Source organism: Echinops telfairi, unplaced genomic scaffold (genome assembly GCF_000313985.2).
Source record: "Echinops telfairi isolate 266 unplaced genomic scaffold, ASM31398v2 ScPeMD7_1;HRSCAF=3_0, whole genome shotgun sequence".
In the NCBI taxonomy this organism is placed as follows: domain Eukaryota; kingdom Metazoa; phylum Chordata; class Mammalia; order Afrosoricida; family Tenrecidae; genus Echinops; species Echinops telfairi.
This window is the reverse complement of record NW_022103896.1, coordinates 39267851-39273850: the sequence shown is the minus strand read 5'-3', so window position 1 is coordinate 39273850 and position 6000 is coordinate 39267851. Positions and strand designations below refer to the sequence as shown.

The 6000-nt window shown below is 42.8% G+C and overlaps 1 protein-coding gene across 1 annotated transcript in view; it reads left to right on the top strand.

Annotated features, from left to right (window-relative positions):
• VPS13B (vacuolar protein sorting 13 homolog B) overlaps window positions 1-6000 on the top strand; it is an 809204-nt gene that overhangs the window by 648840 nt on the left and 154364 nt on the right. The window lies entirely within an intron of this gene.

Sequence of the window (6000 nt, the reverse complement as noted above, 5' to 3'; positions counted from 1 at the left end):
TAGATAGATAGATAGATAGATAGATAGATAGATAGATAGATAGATAGATAGATAGATAGGTAAACATAAGAAATAAACAATTAACCTATAGAGCAGTACAAATAGCTCAGTGCAACTCATTCCCATGAGACAGTTGAGACACTGGCAGTCTTTCGAGTCTCGAGGGCCATGGGGTTGTCCTCTGTAGAACAATTCAGGCTATCTGGCTCAAGCAGCAAACAGCAAGGCAGGTCACCAACAGTCCGCTAGATGACAGGGTCCGACAGTCCCCAGCTCAAGCGATGTATACTCCAGTAGTGTGGTGAAGCAGGTCTTGACAAGGAACCTCAAACTACAGCAACACAGTCCATGGGTTAGGTGTCCCACGGGTATTGTAGCTTGCAAATTGAAGCAGAGAACAAGCTAAGGCAGCCAGCCGCACATTGGTCCGATCATCAAAGAGCAAGAGACAAGAAAGGCGAGGCTCTCCGCCCTTCAATTAATCCCACATGTGTTCATTGGCCAGGTTTGCACAATAAGCCTACCTATCACACCATATATGATCTTTTGTGACTGACTTCTTTCTCTTAGCTTAGTGTTTTCAAAGATAATCTGCATTTGTGCAGTAAGGGAGCTGCATTCATTTTTATGATCAAATATGATTCCACTGTATAGATAGAGCACGTTTTTCTTATCCATTACTTTATGATCTTTGGATTGTTTCCATTTTTTAGCTATTATGACTGTTAGGAAGATAGGTGTACACATTTTGGGGGTGGACATAGATTGTCACTTCTAAGAGTTAAATAATTAATTGTGGAATTATTGGGTCATTACATGTTTTTTAAATGTGTAGACTTCCTTTTTTTGACCTAATATTGTATTGAGTTTTTTGTGAAAGTTTACACAACTTAGGTTCCCAGTTGACAATTTCACAGTGTCTCGATGTTCTCTTTAACTGGTTCTGCTTGTCCTATTTGTGGTACTTTTAGTTTCCTTGCCCCTTATCTTTTCATCTTTATTTTTTTAATAGTTGTTGACCTTTGGTCATACATTGCTGGTTTTTAAGTAGTGTACTGATCTGATGGGTCATATCCATTGTTTTGTGTGCCGATCTGTCATTTCTCTGAAAGGTGATCTCAGGGCATAGGCTCGGTTCTAGGTTTGAAGAGTCTCTTGTGGCACTAGTCTCGGGAGCCTTCTGTTCTTTATTGTTCCCATTAGTCTACCTCTTAAAAAAATTTTTTTTTAACAAGAATACAAGTTCAACATAGTTTTCCTCACATAGTATCTAGGACCAACTATTGGGTGCCCAGTTATAGCCGTCTGTGAAGGTAGCTAGGCACCATATAGCTCTACTAGTCTCAAGAGTTGTGACTCGTGTAGATGTCTCTCTTCTCTGTGCCTTTGGTTGCCGCCTTTCTGTTTTGCTCCCAGCAAATAGAGATCTGTAGCTAAGTCTTAGATGACCACTCGCAAGCTTTTAGGACCCTTGATCCAACTCATTTTCACTAGGATGCAGGTCAGAATTTTTATGAGCTTTGTTATGCCACCATCACTCTTCTGACAGTTTGTTGTACTGTGGTGGCTTGCATGTTACTATGATCTGGATGCTAAGCCACCAGTATTTCAGATACCAGCAGGGTTATCTACGAATTTTTTTCCAGCAAGACAAGGTACCTGCTTATTTGTTGAGGGTGGCAAGGCTGATCCTATGAGAATTCCATTGGAAAATCTCACCTTATCCAGCATATAGCCCTGATCTTCCTCCTTTCAGACTTGTAAATGTTGAAAAGGAACACTAGTTGAGTCCCCCTTAGATGACACAACTCTCATTTTGACATGGAATAAATTGAAACATGAGAATTCTTTGCAGGAGAGAGCTAAAGAGAGAGAAAACTACCTTCAACAATGTATGGACCTAGATGGAGGATATGCTGAGAAACAATAGTGTTACTTTTTGATTATTTAATAGAGTGTCATATCTTTTATAGCAATATTTTTACTATATTTATAATTGTTAAGCTTTCTTGCTGGATTGAATCTTTTTCTTTAAAATCATTTTATTGGAGGTAGATTGAATCTTATGATTATGTAATAACCGTCTGTCATGCAATAGATTTTTATTTAAAGTATTTTATCTGTTACTTGTATAGTCACTCCTAACTCTTCTTTGATTAGTAGTTACATGGAATGTTTTTTTTAATTCCTTTACTTTCAATATGTTTGTGTCCTTATGTCGAAGTTCTAGTTCTCATAGAATGCAAAAGAATGGGCCAGGCCTTTCCATCCAGTCTGCAACCTCTGCCGTTTGCCTGCGTGTTTCATCGTTTACACTTAAACGATGAACGGTCTGTCTTAGTCATATGATTGGGTTTTTTTAATGTTTTGAGTCTTATTTTTTTCTCGGTGTTTTTGTTGTTGTTGTATTTGGTTGCTTTCTTGTGCTAAAACTTCGTCCCCTACCCCTGCCCCCGCAAAAGTCCTTCTTCTCCTCCGGTGATTTTTCTTGATGATTTCTCAGTGATTACCACATATGAGGGGGCTTCAAAAGGCTCATAAAAAGATGAAATTAAAAGATTCTGAAAATTTTCCTTCAACTTTTTGAAGCCCTCTTGTATGTTACACTGCACAACTTCCAGGTGCAACAGTGTTTAACATATGAGCCACAGTTACTGCACAGTCTGAACCTATAAATTTTCCTGATAGGCTCTTCCCTATCCATCCTTTCTGTTGCTTTGTCTTTCAAACATGAATATGCAACCTGCATTTCAAAAGTGTATATGTACTTAGTTCTTGCACATTTCAAGTTGTATTGTCATGGGATGTAATTATGATTTTATTCCTTGGCATACACTTGGTTCTTATAATTGCCTGTGTTGTGGCTTTCTTTGGGGGTCTCTCCCCCCACCCCCTTGCCTCTCTCCCATTCTCCTTCCCTCTCTTTCTTTCTCATTTTCCCCTGTGTATTAGAAATGAGTATTTTTTTCCCATGCTCTTCCCTTTCCCCTTGGCGTGCTCCTTGAGGAGGGCATGCAGAGCTGGTCTGCTGATGACAAATTCTCAGCACTTCGGTTTGTTTAGGAATGCGTCGATTGCCCCTTCCTTTTTGAATGACAACTTTGCTGCGTAAAGGGTTCTTGTTTGCAATTGCCTAAGCTTAGAATGTTATGTAGGCCACTCCATGGTCTTCTGGCTCCTAGAATTTCTGAAGAGAAATCCACACTGGGTCTTGAGAGGTTACATTGTGTTTTTCACTTGCGGATTTCAGAATTCTTCTCTTGTCTTTGGGTTTCAAGAGTTTTATTAGAATATGGCACTGAGTTGATCTTTTATGTCTCTTTTAATTGTGGTTCACATAGCTTCCTGTATTTGTAGGCTTGGATCTCTGGTCAGATCTGGAAATTTCTCTCTGATTATCTCTTGGAAAAAGCATTGCTATCCCATTGTTGTCATGGTATTCTGAAAATTGGTCATTCATTTTTTTTAAATCATTTTATTGGGGGCTCTTATCACAATCCATCCATCCATCCATTGGTATCAGCGCTTCATTTTTCCCCTCCCTCCTCCACCCTCCCTCACGAACCCTTGATCATTTCTTTTTCATGTCTTACACTGACCAGTGTCTCCCTTCACCCACTTTTCTGTTGTCCGACCCCAAGGGAGGGGGTTGTATGTAGATCATTGTGATTGGTTCCCTCTTTCTCCCCACACCTTCCCCTTCCCCTCTTGCTATCACTACTCTCATTATTGGTCCTGAGGGGTTTATCTGTCCTGGATTCCGTGTGTTTCCAGCTCTTATCTGTACCAGTGTACAACCTCTGGTCTAGCCGGAGATGTGAGGTACAATTGGGATCATGATGGTGGGTTGAGGAGGAGGCATTAAAGAACTAGAGGAAAGTTGTATGTTTCATTGGTGCAAGGGGATGTCCAGTTGCCTACAGATGGGCTTTGGGTCTCCACTCCGCACTCCCCCTCATTCACGATGATATGATTTTTTTTTCTTTGATGCCTGATACCTGATCCCATCAACACCTTGTGATCACACAGGCTGGTGTGCTTCTTCCATGTAGACTTTGTTGCTTCTCAGCTAGATGGCTGCTTGTCTATCTTCAAGCCTTTAAGACCCCAGACGCTATATCTTTTGAAAGCTGGGCACCATCAGTTTTCTTCACCACAGTTGCTTATGCACCTGCTTTGTCTTCAGTGATTGTGCCGGGAAGGTGAGCATCATGGAATGCCAGGTTAATAGAATAAAGTGTTCTTGCATTGAGGGAGTACTTGAGTAGAGGCCCAATGTGAGTAGTGGTCATTCTAATGTTACATTTCTTCATTGTATCCCTTATTCACTTTTATTTATTCTTTTCTCTTGTTTCTGTTAGACATGATACATTTGGTTTCATCTCCAGTTCATTTATTTCAGGTTTAATTTGGTAATCTCTGTTGTTGAGGGTCTCTCTTACCGTCTCTAATTTGTTTCATTCTTTTTACTTTATTCTGGCAGCACTCCTCATTTATTTTTATGTTTTCAGTTTCCGTATTGAGCTTGTAATGTTCAACAATTGTTTCTTTTTGTATGTGTCCTTTTTGCTTTCTTTAAACATATTTAGTGACACACACTGAACATTAGAAATTACTTGCTTTATTCTGGCCTTCGAGGGAGAAATTTCCTTCTGTTTATACTTTGCTTTTGACTGGTCCTCTTCCTTTGTGTGTTTGTGCGAAAATCCTTCCAGACAGAGGAGAATTACCCTGCTATATCTTTCCAGGAGCAGAAATCCTTATCATTCTCCCAAGGAGTAGCTAGTGGGCTCAAATGGCTGACTTTGCAGTTAGCAGCCCAATGCTTAGCCCTCTATACCAATAGTCACCTTGAAAATCAGCACTATGCAAAAACGGAGGATGACTACATCAATTCACCCTCTTACATGTACTGTGAACATCCCTTCAGGCCCCCGTTGAGGTCATCTACCATTGCCATCTCTCCTTGACCCATGTCACTTCAGGAGAGCTCGACCTCTACCGCTGCCCCCAGGGAAGGGTCACTCAGTACTCCAGGGCCTAGGTGGCCCAAGTGTCACCTCCTTCTTCATCCCTGGGATACCTCTCTCTCTGTTGACGTTGTTTTTTCACAATGGGTGTCCCAGCTCACACCTCAGCTACACTCATAATGAATGCCCTTGGTGGCTTTGTCAGAAGCAGGGGAACCTGTCAGCAGGTGGAGGAACACCCAGGCCCTCCCCTCCCCACCCCACACTCAAACATCCCAAGTTCTCACTAATACCCTGTCCCCAAGTCCCCGGGGAAATCAACAATCCAGAGCTTTCTCAAACGCCATGATGGCCAGGTCTAGCCTCTTCTTGGGCCTGCAATTGAAGCTGCCGCTGGTCACTAAATCACTGACCAACTCCATCCAGGTCTCCTGCCGTACTGTCCTGTGTGTGTGCTAAGGAAGGGACATTAGGGCAGCCTAGGAGGCTGCACAGGTGCCCGACCCTGAGGTCCTACTCCCTCCCCAACTCTGAGGGCGCCCCCTTTTCAGGACATTGACTGCTGCTACCCTGCCCTCAGTCACTGGACTCCCAGCATATGTCAGGCAGCATCCCATCCCCTCCCACTCTAGCAGCCTCATCCCCCACACATTTGATTGAGGAATGTCCTAATTTGTTAGCATTCAGTGTGTGGTGCAGGATAATCGGATGGTAGAATTTTTACTGTGGGGCTAATGTGAAGTATCAGTTCCCACGCAGGGTAGTGAATATGAATAGCTAGTAGCCCTCACCCTGCTCCTTTCACTGCTCCTGGTCCTCTGTGTCCCGCCTCTCACATGACCTGCTTTCCCTTCACCACCATGCCCATCCTATCCCCCCCCCCCCATGCCCTGCCCTGCCCTCATCTCACTGCAAGGCCCCCTAACTCCCTCTGTACTTTGCACCCCAGATTAGCTCCCTTCCCATGTCCTCTGGCTTGTTACTCAGCCCTGTCCCTAACCAGCCACTATGATGGAGCACTCCCAAGGTT